This window comes from Portunus trituberculatus, chromosome 24, assembly GCF_017591435.1.
Source record: "Portunus trituberculatus isolate SZX2019 chromosome 24, ASM1759143v1, whole genome shotgun sequence".
In the NCBI taxonomy this organism is placed as follows: domain Eukaryota; kingdom Metazoa; phylum Arthropoda; class Malacostraca; order Decapoda; family Portunidae; genus Portunus; species Portunus trituberculatus.
Genome location: NC_059278.1, coordinates 10,380,812 through 10,400,811, shown reverse-complemented (window position 1 = coordinate 10,400,811; position 20,000 = coordinate 10,380,812). Strand labels below are relative to the sequence as shown.

The 20,000-nt window shown below is 41.4% G+C and overlaps 1 protein-coding gene across 13 annotated transcripts in view; it reads left to right on the top strand.

Annotated features, from left to right (window-relative positions):
- The window catches only part of LOC123508029 (heterogeneous nuclear ribonucleoprotein C-like), a 316,189-nt gene that overhangs the window by 72,055 nt on the left and 224,134 nt on the right, over window positions 1-20,000 (top strand). For 3 of the 13 annotated variants that reach the window (XM_045261401.1, XM_045261404.1, XM_045261402.1), the window contains exon 2: window positions 1,451-1,533. The exons of the other annotated variants lie outside the window; for them this stretch is intronic. The gene's annotated coding sequence lies outside the window, so the exon portion shown is untranslated. The remainder of the gene's footprint in view (window positions 1-1,450; window positions 1,534-20,000) is intronic. 13 annotated transcript variants of the gene reach the window in all.

Here is a 20,000-nt window from a genome sequence, read left to right as displayed (position 1 = left end):
TTTCCTCTCCCATCTCCCCAAATCTTTCCTCCCCTCTCCCATCCCCCATTGTGCCTTGATCCCCCTCCCCTCTGCTGCTGGGAAAATTAATCCTTCAGGGAAACTTCTCTCTCGCCCTAGGGACAATATATGCAAAAACTTCCTCTAGGCATCACTTTTCTGTCCGCCATCACCACCTTTCCTCCCTTCTCTTCTTCCCGTCTTCTTTTCCTTCCCCTTCCTCCCGCCTTTCTTCTTCTTCTCCCCTCACCCTCGTGTTTTTTTTTTTTCTCACTTCCTTCAGTGTTTTTTCTTTCTTTTATTATGGTCTCTGCAGTCTTTTCTTATCGTGTCCGTAATCTTTTTTTCTGCTCTCTCTCTCTCTCTCTCTCTCTCTCTCTCTCTCTCTCTCTCTCTCTCTCTCTCTCTCTCTCTCATTAACATGATGGAATATATTATGATATTATTTCATAGTTACTACTACTACTACTACTATTTCTATTACTACGGCTTCTAAATAATGATGATGATATTAGTAATAATAATAATGATAATATCGCTACCACGATTATTTCAGTTAATGAAGCCCCTTTTGTTGTTGCTGTTGTTGATTTTGTTATTTTTATTATTATTATTATTATTATTATTATTATTATTATTATTATTATTATTATTGTTTATTATTATTATTATTATTATTATTATTATTATTATTATTATTATTATTATTATTATTATTATTATCTTTATTATTATTATCATCATAATTATTATTGTCATTATTGTTATTGCTGTCATTATTATCATTATCACTGTTATTAATACTGCTATTGTCATTCGTATAATTATTATTTTCACCATTATTATTATTACTGTTATTATTACCATTATTATCATAACTACTGCTACTACTTTTACTACTTTTTTTGTGAGTTATTGCTTGTAGCGCCTGTAGGTTTACTTGAAGAGTATGGGAAGCACTGTTCAGCTTCCACCCCTTAGCGACGCAGGCAAATTTTACTTATATTGGTACCCATATTTGGCCCCACATCACCAACCAAGCGCAACTTTGATGTAAGGCAATTACACCTCCACCTAGAACCTGGGTATCATGGTGACATGTAAGTAACTTTAAACCACTCGACAAATGGCAAGGTGGCACGTAGTGATATTCGAACCTACGCATGGGGGTCTGCCTGATCCCACCCTCACCATCTTATCCACTATGCCACTGCCTCCCTACCACCACCACCACTACTACTACTACTACTACTACTACTACTATTATACTGTCGTTGTTGATGTTCCTGTTCATATTGTTGTTAATCTTATTACTGATATTACTTTTGTCACAACTATCACCACCACATAACCGTTTCCACGAACACTTAATATATCATTACCATTTAAGATACAAACACCTTGAGGTACAATTATTCCACTAACTCTCTCTGTTCTCTCTCTCCCCCAGGTAGGACGAGTGAGCAGGACTAAGGCGCCGGATTTTCGACCTTCACGTATCTTGGTAGCGCCCCGTGCACGTACCTGCCAGGGGTAAGAATATGCTCATCCACATCAAGTTTTAAGCCGTATTGACGAACTGCCAGGGGGTGCTTAGTACTGAGGGGTGGCCACTGGGATATTGTTGGGTGCTGTTCTTGGTACCATTCGTGTACTGATGCGCTCTGGCTTGGTTGGTATTTGAGTGCTGAAGGGATGTTGGGAGGGTGCTGAGGAATGCTGATGAGGTGTTGCGGTGCTGGTAGGGTTCTGATTGTGATGGGATGGTCGTTTTTCATCTCACCTCTCCACCTTTGTGTCTGTGTATCCATCTGTTTGTACACGCGACCTTTCTTCTTAAGCACGCTCCAGAGGGCACGGGCGGGAGACAGGAGCTTCCATTTACTCCCTCCTTGCATGCTCTGATTCTCTTATTCTCCTCACTCCTCTTTCCTCTTGCATACTGTCTTCCCATTTCACTGGAGGTCTTCTTTCATCCACCGCATATCATGAATTGTTATACATACACTTGCTTCCTGCCATTCTTTCCACGTACCTAGACCACATCAGGCCGTCTCAGTCCTTCAGTCATATCACATTTCATTCTCTCATTTCCAGTTCTCATAACAAAACTCGCATACTTTCATTGCTTTTATCATCCTTGTTTCTGAAATTACTTATCTCAGCTGCCTGGATACTTCACCTTTTCATATGCCGCATCCAGATCTTCTCTACATAATTGTTATAACAAGTATTCCACAGCGTAGTTACTCTTTACTTCCGCTTCGTAATGTGCCATAGTATTTTTGTTATGAAGACAAAAATAACATCAATACGATCAGAAGTGTTGGTAAAACGTCCACATATACTCAGATCCCCATAAGAGCTGGGAGAGTGGTGAAAGGAAGATGCGTCCTACACCTGGCGTCGTGAACTACTGAAGTCTCTGAATATATATATACATATATATATATATATATATATATATATATATATATATATATATATATATATATATATATATATATATATATATATATAAGAGGGAAGACCGACCAAGGGCAACAAGAATTATAATAAAAAAAAGGCCCAGTGAGATGCAGGTCCCCAGACAACTTGGATAGAAGACAATTAGAAAGGGATTTCAAAGATGGTATAGCAATCTTTTTTTTTTTTTTTTGTGTCAATTTTAGATTTTACGTGAAGAATGTATGTGTAGTTAGATGCATGCAGTGTTGTGTGAAGGGAGAGAGTTGTCATTTTTAGAGGGTAGGCTGTGACTGCCCTTTTGTGATGTGAGACACAGATGGAAACGTTCAGTGAAGTCACAGCTGGCTTTAATGACAAGTTCACAGCCTTCTCTGAACCAGTGCTATTAGACCTCATTGGGAATAATTATCGTGTCGGCAGGTGTCTACTGCCTCCTCCATAACTGTGTATGATTTGTGAATACTTTATTTAAATAACGAAGCGCCAAAAAAATATTACTATCCTCACCCATAAGAGTCCAAGTCGCTGTCTTATAAGAGAAACTCAGCCACTTCTCTATGCACCACGTGTCTCTTATCCTTTGTGCTTCTTTGTTTACGTGCGATCGATGGAATGATACATGGCTTGGATATTTATGTAATTTTTCTCTGTGCACCTTAATTTCATACTTCTATGTAGCTAAAACTACACTGATACTCCGAATCAACCTTTCCTTTGTATTTATTTCAAGCTCCATTGCTTTGTTTATTTGCTTATTCTTTTATTCATTTATTATCATAACGTCTTCATTTTTTTTATATTTCATACTTTGTTGAACTGTATTGCGAATGGTTGCAAGTCACTCAAATTTTCTACAAATTTAGAACAAGTTGCCAATATTCAAACAGAGTATCTTTTTATCACCCAAAAGAAAATCATACATATAATAATTTCATTGCACCACCTATGTATAGATTAGTCATTTGGCCTTTGCGCACGCACACACACACACACACACACACACACACACACACACACACACACACACACACACACACACTTAGCGTCACTCTCATCCTATGAAGGCCGCGTTTCCTCTTTCATATCGGTTTTTTTTTTTTTTCATACAACTTTCTTATAGTAGAATATTTATCGTCATTAATTCTTACCTGGACACATAACTATCTTATAAATTCACCTCTCATCACTGTCTTCTTTATCATTATCCTTTTTGGCTTCTAAGTTTCTCCTCTTTTCCTCGTGCTCTCCACTGTGCACCAATCGCCTTTATCTTCTCTTCTTACTGTTCTTCCCGTTTCCTTCTTTTCTCCTTGCTTCTGTCCCTTCCTCTATTCTCATCCCCTCCATGTCTCCCTTTGCACCGCCTCTTCAGTGTCACCGCCAGTTTTTTGGACTCATCCCCTTCTTCTTGTTTATTACCTCTTATTCTCTCTCTCTCTCTCTCTCTCTCTCTCTCTCTCTCTCTCTCTCTCTCTCTCTCTCTCTCTCTCTCTCTCTCTCTCTCTCTCTCTCTCTCTCTCTCTCTCTCTCTCTCTCTCTCTCTCTCTCTCTCTCTCTCTCTCTCTCTCTCTCTCTCTCTCTCTCTCTCTCTCTCTCTCTCTCTCTCTCTCTCTCTCTCTCTCTCTCTCTCTCTCTCTCTCGACCGTGAGATTGGTCAGCGTTCTCGTGCCTCGCCCTTCGTCTCTCCCCACCTGTCCGTCTTACCTGTCGCGCACCTGTCCATTCAGAGAAACAGGTGAGGTAGGATAGGGGGCGAGGCTAATTAGCGGCAAAAAATACTAGTCACAGAGAGAGAGAGAGAGAGAGAGAGAGAGAGAGAGAGAGAGAGAGAGAGAGAGATATATAACTTGATGTTTTGTTAGTTTTAATTAGTTTGGAGTGTGGGTTACTTAATGGAAGGTTAAGTGGGCAAGAGAGTCGTTGATAGAGGGATTCAAGGATTCTGGTAATAATGACGGAAATTTTGTCTTACCAATTCTGCTCCTGAGAAGCTGATAATTATGTTATTTTTATACGGAAGGGTCTGAAGGGAAGGGTTGCAGTGATGTTGCCTCGGGAATTTAGTGGATTGCGGTACGGGTTGTTCTTATTTGTTATGATGAATGTAAGACTCCTTCCTACGCCCCTTTTTGCAAGATCTGCGTGAAGCTGTACTATTGAAATGCTTCTCTAAAGATTTTGAATGTTGCTTTGAGAATGTGGAACATAAGAAAAATAGGGAAGCTGCAAGAAGTCAGAAGGCCTACACCTGGTAATATCTTAGAGAGAGAGAGAGAGAGAGAGAGAGAGAGAGAGAGAGAGAGAGAGAGAGAGAGAGACCTCTATCAATTTATTATTTTTGTATACAAATCTGTCAAATCATCTTTTTTAATCTATTTTTCCCTCTAACAACCTGATTACTTCGTTTAAAGAATTATTTTTCCCCTATCATTTTTAGATGTGACTATTAATTTTGAACTATTACATCCAGTCATATTCTGATTACTGACCCGAAGGATCTTGTTTACCTCACCGTTGTAGTACCCATTACGCCGCTTGAATACCTGCATCACATCCCCTGTTAATGTCATAGTGTTGTTATCTTCTTTTTTGTTTTGTTTACCGCGATGAATGTAAGACTTCACTACACCATTTGGTCTGTTGGAATGAGGCGTGATTCCGGTTCTGATAATAGATATTATTTGTAAGAGTTCAGGAGTCAGCAATCCTAAGACTTCCTCCTACATCCCTGTAATTGTGGTGGTGTTCGGTCAGGGCCAAAATATGGTAGTCTGAGACACTTGCTGCCGTTGTAGTTGGCGTTTCCTCAATTTCGTTTCCTGTGACCTGGAATATTTTCTCCGCTGTTAGGTAAAGCAAACTGTCACCAGTTTTTAAACTTTGTCTAATCCTTACGGCTTCATACACTCTTTAAGAATTTACACCTTTAGTTGGCCTTTTTTTATCATACCTTTTTACCTGTCTTTGGTCAGAGTTCCCTCATATGTAGAAAATATGAATACTAGAAAACTCATGATTGATGGAAAGCACAAAACACGGTATGAGTAAGACTGGTATGTTAGTCTATTCTTTCTATTGACCAGAGCTGTGTCAGACGGCTCTTTTTTTGTTTTCTTTCTTAACATTTAAGGAAAAAAATGTCAAGATAAATCATAAAAATTTCTCATATTTCTTTTTTATTATGAATTATCACAACTACTGGACTATTGCTAACTGTAAAATGCATGCGAAGGAGGGAGGAATCATTATTTATACCTTAATACTTCTCACGGAACCCTCAGATATCATCACGTGAAGACTCTTTTATTTCAGCCCCACCTACATTTACGCGGCATTGTATCATTATATTACTAAGTAGATTATTTAATGACAAAAGCATGGCGGAAGTTACTGGAGCAGAACAGAGTACAAAGAACAGCTGAACTAAAAGAGAAATATAAATAGAATAATATCCTTTTCATCAGCTTGTTTTGTAGTTATTTTACTGGTACAAAGACAAGGAGACAGACAAGTTGACAGAGAAGAAAACTGAGATGAAATAAAGACAAGTTAATAGAATTGTCAAGTCAAGATTTCTCAGACTCCACTGGCATGAAAAATGAGTAACTACGAGTATATCTTGCAGTCTATGGCTTTATGTAGCAGAACTGACAAACCAGCAAAGAAGTATCTGGGTCATCAGTTAAGTGCTCTAAGGGATAAGTAATGGACGGTATTGGTGAACCAGGAGCGATGTAGCAGCGCCACACACACACACACACACACACACACACACACACACACACACACACACACACACACACACCTCACCGATAGCACCCACAAACTGACGGACGTAACACACATCCCGGTTTTCATTTCACGTCGCGTTCACCGATAGATTAAAGTTATGAAGGAAAACCACGGTACAAAATGACGGACGGGTCTTACTTGTACGTACAGGTAATAAAGGAAAACGGGAGCCAGAATACGTAGGAACATTATATTTGTGAATTTATATTATTGAGAGAGAGAGAGAGAGAGAGAGAGAGAGAGAGAGAGAGAGAGAGTGTATGAATATTCGGTGGTACAGAATTCACATCTTCCTAGAGAGAGAGAGAGAGAGAGAGAGAGAGAGAGAGAGAGAGAGAGAGAGAGAATTTGCAGCTACGAAGAGACAGATATTGGTTTTGAGTGAACCTATGTGAGAGAGAGAGAGAGAGAGAGAGAGAGAGAGAGAGAGAGAGACTTCACAGAAACATTCGCTTCTTGTGAAACAGCGTTGGGACATCTCTCTCTCTCTCTCTCTCTCTCTCTCTCTCTCTCTCTCTCTCTCTCTCTCTCTCTCTCTCTCTCTCTCTCTCTCTCTATTTCCTGTATTATTTATCTTCATCTCTCCTTCTGCTTTCTCCTGAACTCTTCCTGCTGGTGTTGCTGCTACTACTGCTCTTCCCCTCTGTTCTTTTCTACTATTCTTCTTTCCCTAATTCCCTCGCAGCTCTTCTCTCCTCGTCTTCCCTCCATGTTTTCTTCTTCCTCTGCCTTCTTCCTTGCAATTATCAGCGAGGCGAGAGATACAGGTGGAGGCAAGTATGCACGCACGCTCGCACTCACTCACACACACACACACACACACACACACACACACACACACACACACACACACACACACACACACACACACACACACACACACACACACACACACACACACACACACACACACACAGAGAGAGAGAGAGAGAGAGAGAGAGAGAGAGAGAGAGACGCATATATACATTCATTCCATAAATTTTCCCTTTCATATAAAGCGAGGGACGCCGCCGCTTGCCGTCAGACCCTGAAAGCAAGGACAAATGAAGGAATTAATGGCAGGAGGAAATAAAAGGAGAGATGAGAGCAGCAGGAAATGAAGGAGGGAGAAAGAGACTAGTGAAGGAAGGCAGTAGTAAGAGAGAGACTTGGGTACGAGGGAGAGATGGAGAGATACGTGGATAGATGGAGGGAGGGAGGGAGAGAGGGACAAGGGAAAGACGGGAATACAGAATCACTAGAGTGGAAGAGGGAATGTAGGAATAATACGAGAGACAAAGGTGTGTGTGTGTGTGTGTGTGTGTGTGTGTGTGTGTGTGTGTGTGTGTGTGTGTGTGTGTGTGTGTGTGTGTGTGTCTGTGTGTGTGTGTGTGTGTGTGTGTGTGTGTGTGTGTGAGAGCGCGAGAACTCATGTGCATGTGTATAAATTGTGCATGCGTGTGGGCACATAAGAGAGGGTGTACTTAAAATAATATATATATCTATGTAATAATTAGTTCAGCTTTTTAAACGCATATGTATCAAGTGACGGAAGAGAAAGAGAAGCCAAGATTAATGTAAAGAAAACAATAAAAGATGTGGATAAGAAACAACAAAACAAGGATAAGAAAGAAACCTAGACTAAGTAGCACGAGAGAGAGAGAGAGAGAGAGAGAGAGAGAGAGAGAGAGAGAGAGAGAGAACGCTTAGGGGAAATAATCGGGGAAAGAAGTAGAAAAAAGGAATAAGAATGAAAGGAAGAGAGGCAGGCACGGAATCTTGGACGTGGGCCAGCGAGGTGGTGACAGTGGCGATCACCCACACTGATAGAAGACAAGGTGAGGTGTGACGTTGCACGGTGAGAGGGGGCTGGGGGGAGGGAAAGGAAGCTAGGTGTCGAGAAGGGAGACGAAGAGCTATTAATGAAGAGAAGGAAGGACACACACAGACAATCATAAATACAAAGAGCAGCAGACCGGCATGCATACCAGACGGACAGACACACGCAGGCAGGCTCGGAGTGTTATACAGACAGACGGACACCAGACAGGCCCAGTTCTCGTGTCGTGTTGAGGCGAACGACCTTAACGACAGCACGACTCCACTTCTGTTTTGGTCAGTTGGAGTGCACAGCTGTCGAGGAGGAGGAGGAGTAGGTGGAGAAGGAGGAGGAGGAGGGAGGAAGGGATACATAGGGAGGTAAGCTTTAAGCCGCCCACTCACTCGACTGCCCCCCTCCACCTCCACCTCCTCCACTACCACCACCACCATGACCAACCCTGCACCACCACCACCTCACACACTCCCTACCACTCACCCACACCCACGTACGCATGCACTCCCCCGCCCACACGCGCTGCCTCGTTCACACCCACTCCACCCTCACTCCCTCTCGTACTCCACCGGTTGCTTCCTCCTCCTTCTCTTCCTCTTCTCCCTCTTACTCTTCCCTCTCCTTCCCGACCCTCTCTTCTTGTCACCTGTATTAGTGTTTTGTCTACCTCTCATGATGGTCTCTCTCTCTCTCTCTCTCTCTCTCTCTCTCTCTCTCTCTCTCTCTCTCTCTCTCTCTCTCTCTCTCTCTCTCTAATTATCTCAAATATAACGCTTTCTCTTTTTTTTTTTTTTTTTTTTTATTTAAACAAAACTTTATACGAAGGAACATGTACCCAAAGGCGCACTGTCGTGTGCTACCTATTCTAAGGGTACTACAATCTATTTCTCTACAATATTTACAAGACTTAAAAATAGATAATATACAAGATGGTCAGCATGTAAATGGAGCACTATTCGTTTCACTTCACTAGCACTATTCACGCACTGCACTACACTGAGTGTCACGTCACAAAGAGTGTCAGAGGAGTTGGCAGTGTCTGTCTCCACTTATGTGCCATCAGTTTGACACTGTGTGTGTTCATCTCCTGGACGTGAGGCACCGCGGCCGTGAACAAGTTCCACATCCTGGAGACGCGTCCTGCGAAGGTGCGTTGATGCTGACACCCGTGGGATCGCGGCACCTCTACGGCGTCACCACCATTGAGCACCGTTCTCGTGCTCCGTGCGGTGACTCTTAGAGGATGACGCAGCCCTGCCAGATGTGGCACTCTTTGCACCTGTGCCTTATGGAACACTACGATCGCCGCCACGTCTCTGCGGTGTTCCAGTGAATCAAGGGGACGCTCAGGCTCTGGGTGAGGTGGTAGTGCAGCATCTACTAGCCGTATGGCGCGGCGTTGGATGCTGTCCAGTCTCCTTCTGTGTGTGGCGGCACAGGACATCCAGGAGAGAGCTGCGTATTCAAGGTGGGGCCGCACCTGTGCCTTGTACAGCAGCAGTCTCCCTTCCTGTCGAGGAAACTGGCGATCCTTCTGAGAGCGGAGATCCTGTGAGAGGCTTTCTTGGCAATGGTTTTGACATGCCTGTCAAACCTCTCTCTCTCTCTCTCTCTCTCTCTCTCTCTCTCTCTCTCTCTCTCTCTCTCTCTCTCTCTCTCTCTCTCTCTCTCTCTCTCTCTCTCTCTCTCTCTCTCTCTCTCTCTCTCTCTCTCTCTCTCTCTCTCTCTCTCTCTCTCTCTCTCTCTCTCTCCCTCTAATCTATCTCTATCTCTCTCTCTCTCTCTCTCTCTCTCTCTCTCTCTCTCTCTCTCTCTCTCTCTCTCTCTCTCTCTCTCTCTCTCTCTCTCTCTCTCTCTCTCTCTCTCTCTCTCTCTCTCTCTCTCTCTCTCTCTCTCTCTCTCTCTCTCTCTCTCTCTCTCTCTCTCTCTCTCTCTCTCTCTCTCTCTCTCTCTCACACACACACACACACACACAATTTATTTTGTATTTTTTTCTGCGTCTCCTTTATTTCCATTTTCTGTGTATCCTTCTGTGTGTACTCTTCTTGGCGAATCGTTATCTCCCCTTTACTTTACCTCCCTCTTTTTTCGTTTTTTTTTTTCTGTCTACAATTTATCTGTACGTTCTGTCCACTATTTCCTTTCCATTCCGGATTCAGCAATTTATATTTATTTTTCATTCGCTTCGTAAAGTTGTTTTTATTTTAGCGTCTCCTCCTCTTTTTCTCTTCTTTATTCGCGTTCTTGCTATGCTTCATTTTCTGCTAACTTTCTTTTTCTATTCGATAATAATGTCTCCACTTCCTCCTTTCACTGCAAAGAAGCATTTTCTCTCCTTTCTTCCTCCTCCTCCTAATATTTCCTCAAAATATCTCTCTCCTCTCTCCTCCGTCTCTTTCCCAGTCATCTATCTTATCTCATCATATATTTCTCTTCCCTCCCTTTCCTTTCTCTTCTCTTATCCCTCCTCTTTACTCTCTTCTTCTTATACTTCTTCCTGACCTCATTATTCTCTTGTCCTCTCCTCTCTCCTCATCTCGCTTCTCTTCTCTTACCTCTTGTTTTCTCTATTCTTCTTTGCTCTATTCCTTCTTCTCTTAATTTCATTGTTTCTTTTCTAACTCGTCGCTTTTTACTCTGTCTCTTATATTTTCTTGCCAAACTTTCAATTTCTTATCTCTTTTCTGCTGACTTTTTTTCTTTTAGCTCTTTTCTTTCATCTGGTTTTCTATTCTCTTCTCTTATTTCCTCGTCCCGTTGTTCTGTTATCTCTCATTTTCTCCTACTCACTTGTACATTTAGTTTCTGCAGTACCGTCGTGCCTTTGATGTAATTGGGAGATAGTGTCTCGCTCGGCCTATAACAGCATAAACCTTTAGTCGTGTAATCTAGTTCTCAGCTCCTGCATTGGTCTCCCGGAAGCTGTATTGGTCACCGAGGGGTTTGCATTAGCCTGCCAGGGTCTTACGGTGGTCTATGAATGTTCATGTTTATTCGTGACTCACTGAATTGGTGCCTGAATATTCGGCTCCGGGCTGAGGGTCTGTTTGGGCAGTGTGTTCTGGGAGTGTCTAGAGTTACCACCGTATGGGAAGCTAGTGTTTATCAAGGTGATGTGTGCATACTCAGATCAATATTGGGACTAACTCTTCATGACTGCTTGGTCTGTGTTCTCCTTCAATCATTTGTTATCTTGTTACTGATTATAAAATGTCTCAAAGACGATTAGATGCGTTCCCGACGTTGTTTCTTTATAGTTACTGGTTAAAAGTTTCCCAAACATCATTGGGAAAATACAAATATTCCTGAAAATCCCATCAACTTCCACTATAGTTTGCTAAATGTTGTCGAGGCAAAAGGTTCCAACACACTTTAGAATAAGAACAACAACATTTGCCTCTTCATTTCAGTGATAATAAGTTAATGTTCTGAATAGCTAAATCAAACTGCACACTCTAAAAGATTTGAATACTCAACCACTTCTTGCCGCCAGGACTGTCATTTGGCATTACTTTAGGAATTATAGCACCTACCTTAATTGCAGCTAACTAATCTTCCTTTAACCACAAATCAGTCTGAGATTTTTTATATTCAGTAGCATATCTAGATATTGAAAAACCTATTGATTTTATCCCTCCTTTCTTAAGGTATTTAAGGAGATTGTACATATCGACTTTTGGTGCCGTGATTTATATTATATCGTAATGAGAGTTAAAACTCGTTATAATTTGGGATAGTCATCTTGAGTGTTTTCTTTGTGGATTGGTACCTTCAATGATCCTTTTTTTTCTAATTTTTTGTTGCCCTCTGCCGCAGCCACTCCATCATAAAACAGGTTAAAATCAGCTAACTGTTACGTAGGATCTCATAATTAAGGAACACAAATGGAACAACAAATGGCAACAAACTTATTGAGACGTGTTAAGCTGTGATAAACCACACGAAATTAAAACTAGAGATAGAGGATAGCAGATGTGAAGTTTCCAGGACTGTAAAGAAGAGGGCTGAAAAATAGCGAAGACAAAGGTTCCAGGATGATAAATATGAAGGTTTCAAGATAGTAAAAAGAAATCATCCAGGAGAGTAAAGGAGAAGATTCCATGATGGTAAAAAGAAAGGCTTCAGGATAGTGAATGTGAAAGTTCCAGGTTAGTAAAAACAAAAGTTGTAAGATACTTAAGACGATGGTTCCAGAATATTAAAGACAAGCGTTCCAGAATAATAAAGGTGAAGTTTCCAAGATAATATAGGTGAAGGTTCCAGGAAAGTAAAAACAAAGGTCCCACGGTGGTAAAGACGGAAGTTCGAGAATGGTAAAGACAAAGTTTCTAGGATAGTGAAAGTGAAGGTTCCTTGGTACGAAAGACAAAGCTTCCAGGAGAGTAAAGGTAAATCAGAATAGTAAAGACAAAGCTTCCGGGAGAGTGAAGAAAAAGAATCCAGGAGAGTAAAGGTGAATCAAAATGGTGAAGACGAAGGTTCCAGGAGAGTAAAGGTGAATCAGAATGTTAAAGACAAAGGTTCCAGGAGAGAAAAAGTGAATCAGAATGGTGAAGACGAAGGTTCCAGGAGAGTAAAGGTGAATCAGAATGGTGAAGACAAAGGTTCCAGGAGAGTAAAGGTGAATCAGAATGGTGAAGACGAAGGTTCCAAGAGAGTAGCTATGAAGGTTCCAGAATAGTAAGGGCAACGGTTCGAGGACAGTAAAGGAATAGTAAGTGCGAGGACTCCTTACTATTCACATTAAGTACAAAATCTGAAGTATTAATATAACATGGTAAAAGGATTAATTCACGCTATTACTCAGTATAATGGTAATGCTAACCAATTAATATTACTTAAGCTCTTAATTCTCTTTTTTGAACTCTGTAGCCTGCAGCGCACGTACCTTCAGTCACTGGTAATATTAGTATCATTATTACATACTCTGCTGCTCTTGAGGATGTTATAAAGGCTCTGGGGAGGAGAGGGGAAGCTGCAGAGATGGAAGGGAATGGAAGCTTGTGGTTGTGAATGTGCGCAAAGAGAGAGAGAGAGAGAGAGAGAGAGAGAGAGAGAGAGAGAGAGAGAGAGAGAGAGAGAGAGAGAGAGAGAGAGATGGTTGTTTTGCCTCCCAGCTTAGTCTCCTTCCAATAACTGCTATGTGCTAAGCTACCGACAACCTCTCTCTCTCTCTCTCTCTCTCTCTCTCTCTCTCTCTCTCTCTCTCTCTCTCTCTCTCTCTCTCTCTCTCTCTCTCTCTCTCTCTCTCTCTCTCTCTCTCTCTCTCTCTCTCTCTCTCTCTCTCTCTCTTGCAGTTTCTTTGGGTTACCTGGGAGAGGATTAATTTTTCGCCTTGCATACCTGAGTGTTGGTTAATTTCGTTGCTTGGAAAGATTAATTACGCTGGTGCCACCTGATGATCGATTACTTGTATCCATAGTGACCTGGGCGTGATTGCATCGTTTTGAATCTCTCTTATGCATCAGTTTCTCTCTCTCTCTCTCTCTCTCTCTCTCTCTCTCTCTCTCTCTCTCTCTCTCTCTCTCTCTCTCTCTCTCTCTCTCTCTCTCTCTCTCTCTCTCTCCACCTGAATGTTTCGTTTCTTTTCTTGAATCGAGTCCTTTTTCCTGTAAGTTTTATTTTTTATGTTTTCCTAGTTTATGATCCTTAGTACATTTGCAGTATGGATATTCTTGTTTTGTTGTAATTGTAATTGTTTTGCAGAATATTTTTTGCGTATTTTTTATTTTTTTATTTTTTTCTATATTCTATTTATGTAATCTATGTTGCCTTCACGTAAACCTTTCAGAAAATTAGTCGAAATAAAAGATTTCTTCAAAATATGTTAAATTGTGTTCTGCTTTATTTGGTTACTTTAGAATAGGTGAGTTTCAGTTACGTTACGTTACGTAACGTTACGTTGTAGTTACGTTAGAATGATTTATGATTTCATTAAGCTGAAGTTAAGCTGGATCAAGTTAGGTTAAATTGTATTTTACTTTATGTTCAATTTAAACTTAAGTTAATTGAGGTTAAGTTACGTTGAATTAAGTGGTTTGTCTTTTTTAAGTTAAGTATATTAGGGAAATTTAATTGAGAAATAGTAATGTATTATTCAAACTCTCTGATGAATTCATATATAGATTTTACATAAAAATTTTGCATAAGGTGACATTTACACCTTCAGCCTCGAGGATGAGGTGTTGCAAGTGATGTACGAGCAGTCAGCGACACACCTGTTGATGTCCTGCGCGGCTGTCCCTGCTTTTATTGACGCTAAACTGATGGCCGCGAGAAAGACGTGGAGTCAATTTCAGCCACAATGCGAAAGTGGCGGACCTGAAACCGGCGTCCGGAAGTCCAGGAGTGTAATACCGTATCCGTATCCTAGTCTGCTCCGCCGCCACCACCTGCCCACCAATCCAGTTCCAATCACACCGAGAAAACTTCCACAATGGAGCGATGCGTAACCTTTTTTTTTTTTTATTGCTGAGTAGGAACGGCAAAAAAAATAAATAAATAAACGAAATCCGAAAACGGAAATAAAAAAAAGAGAGGGGGATTAAATTGTAAGTAAATACGTTTGGGGCGTAAAACTTCCTGCACTTTTCCTTTAATTAACGGGTCGGTTCTCAAAAGTTCGGAATTAATGACAAAAACAACGATTGGAGAAGAGAGAAAAAAAAAAAAAACATATTCCACGTCAGTATATATATTAAGCTAAATAAGACCAAACACGACAGAAAAAGTGACGAACTCAAATGAAATATATCCCACGAGTGTGTAGGCGAAATAAATCACGATGACAATAAAAAGGAAGGAAAAGTTGTAAAATATTATAATCAATAGCAAGGAAATTTATTACTTTGTCATTTTTCTTTCCTTCCTCTATTTCCTATTTATCTCTCTCTCTCTCTCTCTCTCTCTCTCTCTCTCTCTCTCTCTCTCTCTCTCTCTCTCTCTCTCTCTCTCTCTCTCTCTCTCTCTCTCTCTCTCTCTCTCTCTCTCTCTCTCTCTCTCTCTCTCTCTCTCTCTCTCTGCTAAACCTGTTGTCTGACTCAACCTTTTCATAGTCTTCCTTATTCCGTTCCTTATTGTTTCATGTCACTTTTTTTCCTCCTATTCATCTTATTCCCTCTATTCTATCTTGTTTCATATTCCTCTTTTCTTTCTTTCCAAGTTGTAGGAATACTCTTGAAAGATTCTATCTCTGCTTCTCTTTATCCTTCTTATTTCTCCCCTCTCCAAGTGTTCTTTCTTCTATAGTTTTCTCTCATTTGCCATTATATACCTTTCATACCTAAGAAAACCGTTAAAAGAGAAAAAGAGCTATTTTCCTTCCTTTCTCAATCACCGTCCTTCTCCTGTATTTTCCCTTTCCTTTCCATCTCTCTCTCTCTCTCTCTCTCTCTCTCTCTCTCTCTCTCTCTCTCTCTCTCTCTCTCTCTCTCTCTCTCTCTCTCTCTCTCTCTCTCTCTCTCTCTCTCTCTCTCTCTCTCTCTCTCTCTCTCTCTCTCTCTCTCTCTCTCTCTCTCTCTCTCTCTCTCTCTCTCTCTCTCTCTCTCTCTCTCTCTCTCTCTCTCTCTCTCTCTTCTCTCCCTGTCTTCTCTCCTCCCTTTCTCATCTCCACCTTTCCCAGACCTTCGTCCTAATTACAATACCTGATATTTCCTGCCTTCCTAATCAAACACAGAGAAAACAAGGTAGTTTCCACGGCTCATATTTCTAATTAAGAGTTTCCAGAGCAGTTTGCCCCTTAAGGTACCAGAGTCACGCCCGAGGGAAGGATGGGGAGAGGGGGGGTTGGGTGAATGAGTGTTGAGAAGTGGGAGTGTGTAGATCTGGGTTAGCGCTGGATGAGGAAGTTGGTGAGGGAGAATGTAAGTGTGTGTGTGTGTGTGTGTGTGTGTGTGTGTGTGTGTGTGTGTGTGTGTGTGTGTGTGTGTGTGTTATGAATGGGTGTGTTGTTTTTCTCCTTTGAATACTTGAAGTGTGAGGAATTATGATCTTTTATTTTTCTTTTACTTGAATAAGTGTGTGAAGTGTGAGGGCGTTTAGGTGTAAGAGAGCTGTGAAGGACCATGAATTGAGTGCATAAAAGTGAATATAGTTGTGAGTCTTCTCAATGCTGAGAGATGAAGTGTGCTTGGATGCGTGTGTGTGCAGTCCTGAATGCGTGAGTGCCTTCTAGTGTGAGAGTGTAGGTGTGGATCCTCGGTGTGAATGAGCGTTCAGGCCTAGTGGTTCAGGTGTGCTAGGGGTCACCTTTCAGCAGTTATGGAGAACTAAAGAAGTAAGAAGTTGAACACTATGCACTGGGACGTTGAAGATAGGCTTAGATAGCTGGTGGTGGTGAGGAGGCTGTGATGTTGAGTGTGTGGGAGCGTGATGTTGAGTGTGTGGGAGCGTGATGTTAAGAAGAGGATGACTCATTGAGAGGGAGAACTGTTTGGGTGTTGAGAAAATTAAGTTTTTTTGGGTTGCTCTTAGTGGTGTGTGTGTATGTGTGTGTGTGTGTGTGTGTGTGTGTGTGTGTGTGTGTGTGTGTGTGTGTGTGTGTGTGTGTGTGTGTGTGTGTGTGTGTGTGTGTGTGTGTGTGTGTGTGTGTGTGTGTGTGTGTGTGTGTGTGTGTGTGTGTGTGTGTGATGTGTGTGTGTGTGTGTGTGTGTGTGTGTGTGTGTGTGTGTGTGTGTGTGTGTGTGTGTGTCTGTGTGATGTGTGTGTGTGATGTGTGTGTGTCTGTATGTGTGTAAAGTTTAAGAGAAAGATGACTCATTGAGAGAAAAGTGAATATGGAAATTATGTTGGTTTGAAAGTAATGTTTTTGTTTGTAGTGATGGTGCTGGTGAGTGTGTGGAAGAGTGAGACTTAAAGAAACTGAAAAATAATTCGTTAGTTTTGAAACCAGGTATGGAGGTGTTGTTCTTATGAGTTGTTGTTCTCTTTTTGTCGGAGGAAGTGGTGGTGGTGGTGGTAGGTGTTGTGTATGAGTGTTGAGAAAGTACCGTGTGAGAATTGTGGCGAAAGTGTATGAGGCGCGTGAGGGAACTCGCTGAATAGTGTGGGAAGTGCGAAGTTGTCGTGTGAAAAGTGTGACGCAATTGCGAAAATGTAAGTTCCTTTTATTTTTGCCCCCCGTCTCTCTCTCTCTCTCTCTCTCTCTCTCTCTCTCTCTCTCTCTCTCTCTCTCTCTCTCTCTCTCTCTCTCTCTCTCTCTCTCTCTCTCTCTCTCTCTCTCTCTCTCTCTGTGTGTGTGTGTGTGTGTGTCCTTCTTTCAGAATCTTCCCCGCAAGTTTTGTATTAGTTTTTTTTCTTTCCTTCCATTTCTTATGCCTCTTCCTCCTCCTCCTCTTCCTCTTCCTTTGCACTGTTCCCACAATATCCCCCAAGTTCCTCTTCATCACCTCCCTGAGACACGCGCATTTAACCCCCACCTGCTGCAGTAGATACTCGAATCGACTCATTCTTATGCCTCACAATCCCTTTATTCGGGCGAGCAAACTTACACCTTGGGATTTGAACCTTTTCTAAGAGAGGTTCTGATCCTTTCTCCGTGGCATTGGGTTCTTCTTACCGCCTCGGATCCCCCGCATCGCCGCTGGCGCCGCCACCACTACATAACACGAACATTGAATATGAGCTCGGTATTGAAATGAATATTCTTAAGGAGGAGATAGCGAGGACGTAAGCAGAATATTGAAGTGCATTGTAAACTTGAGAAGAAAATAAGAGAATAGTTGTATTTTGCCACGGGCTCTGTGTATTGGTATTACCTGTGTGTGGGGGGAGAGGAGGAGGGTTGGTAGGTGGGTGAGAGAGAGAGAGAGAGAGAGAGAGAGAGAGAGAGAGAGAGAGAGAGAGAGAGAGAGAGAGAGAGAGAGAAGAGAGAGAGACGCTGTGTCTGCATCCTACATCAAAAGAATTCCGGGTAATGGTGAGAAGTACGACTATGGCTGCGTCATTACCGGGATTCCTCAGGGCTTCCTATTGCCTTCATTATTATTCATCATATACATACGTAAATTATCCAGATTTCAGGAGAAGTAGTCACATTAGCATATTAGTTAACGACTCCAGGACCAGTTAATTAATGAAATCCAACTGTGGAGGTGAGATGTTACTGAGAAGCTCTCTAGACTGGGAGTGGCCGTGTAGTGCTGTGTAGATGGAAGACTACATAATGGTTGTAACTTATTCATTATTATTGACTATATGGTACCAGGTACAGTAGCTCCAAAAGCTATCGGTACATGGTATGACCTACAATTGCACAGTCATGATAAAGTAGATCAATATATGATTGATTGCTTCTTGTATATACTCTTAGTAAATCAAAACATGCTGAATGAGACTTGTTATTCATCACTTTCGTTTCTCAATACCAATCACCATTGGTCCCAAAATATTTCGCCTAAAGTATGAACCGATACTTTTTTGAGCTAGTGCATAATATCATCTTAGTAATTCTAGACCATACAACTGAGCAGAAATTATGCGGTAACCCTACATTAAATACTATAGTACCTTAATCTATTCATAATGATTATAATACACTACTTACATAATTTCAATAACTCTAGACTGAACAGAAATATGCTTGAGGTTAGGTTAAGTACTGCATTACAACAACAGACATCAAAATTCCGTGTAGCGTCTACGTCAGCACAAAGGGTACATATGGTAATCAGTTTGAAATACTCAATTCCTTCTAACTTTATGCAATGATTTTTGGAAAGTAAACTCTGAGCTTTTTCCAGACCATTTTCTTAAGTCTGAGTAGCCACTTCATTCACAAGCTGATATATGGAGGGGCAAATTTGTTAATTCCAGTCCGTTATTTTTTTTTTTTTTTTTTTACTGAAGAGAAGCTGACCAAAAGCTACAAAAAATATAACAAAAAAGACCCACTTGATTGCCAGTTCATTAAAAGGTTAGTAGAGTTAGCCAAAACTCTGGGACAAATGTCTTGAAACCTCCATCTTAAAAGTCTTAGGAAAATGGAAATAGAGAAGCAGGCAGTGAGTTCCAGAGTTTACCAGAGAAAGGTATGAATGAATGAGAGTACTGATTAGCTCTTGTATTAAAGAGTTGGAGAGAATAGGAGTGAGAGGAAGAAGAAAGCCTTGTGCAGCGAGGCCGCAGGAGGAGGGAGAGGTATACAGTTAACAAGATCAGTAGAGCAGTTAGCATGAAAAGAGCAATAAAGAATAGCAAGAAATGCAACATTTCGGCGGTGAGAAAGAGGCTGAAGACAGCAAGTCAGAGGAGGAGAGCTGATGAGACGATAAGCTTTTGATTCCACCCTATCTAAGAAAACTGTCAGTGAAACCCTTCCAAACATGCGAAGAGTACTCCATACAAGGACGGATAAGGCCCTTGTACAAAGTCAGCAGTTGGAGAGAGCGAGAAAAACTGGCGGAGACGCTTCAGAACGCCTAACTCCATAGAAGCAGTTTTAGCAAGAGATGAGATGTGACGTTTCCAGTTTAGATTACGTACGAGTAAAGGACAGACCGAAGATATTCATTGTAGAAAATTGGGACAGCTGAGTGTCATTAAAGAAGAGGGGATAGTTGTCTTGAAGGTTGTGTAGAGTTGATAGATGGAGGAATTGAGTTTTTAAGGCATTGAACACTACCAATTTTTCTGCTTCAATCAGAAATCTTAGAAAGATCAGAAATCAGGCGTTTTGTGGCGTCCCTGCGTGATCTGTTGACTTCCAGAAGGGTTAGTCGTCTCTGAAAAGACGTGGAAAAGTGTATGGTGGTATCATCAGTGTAGGAGTGGATACGGCAAGAAGTTTAGTTAAGAAGATAATTAATGAATAATAGGAAGAGAGTGGGTGACAGTACATAACCCTGAGGTACACCACTGTTAATAGATTTAGAAGGACAGTGGCCGTCTGCCACAACAGCAGTAGAACGGTCGGAAAGGAAACTTGAGA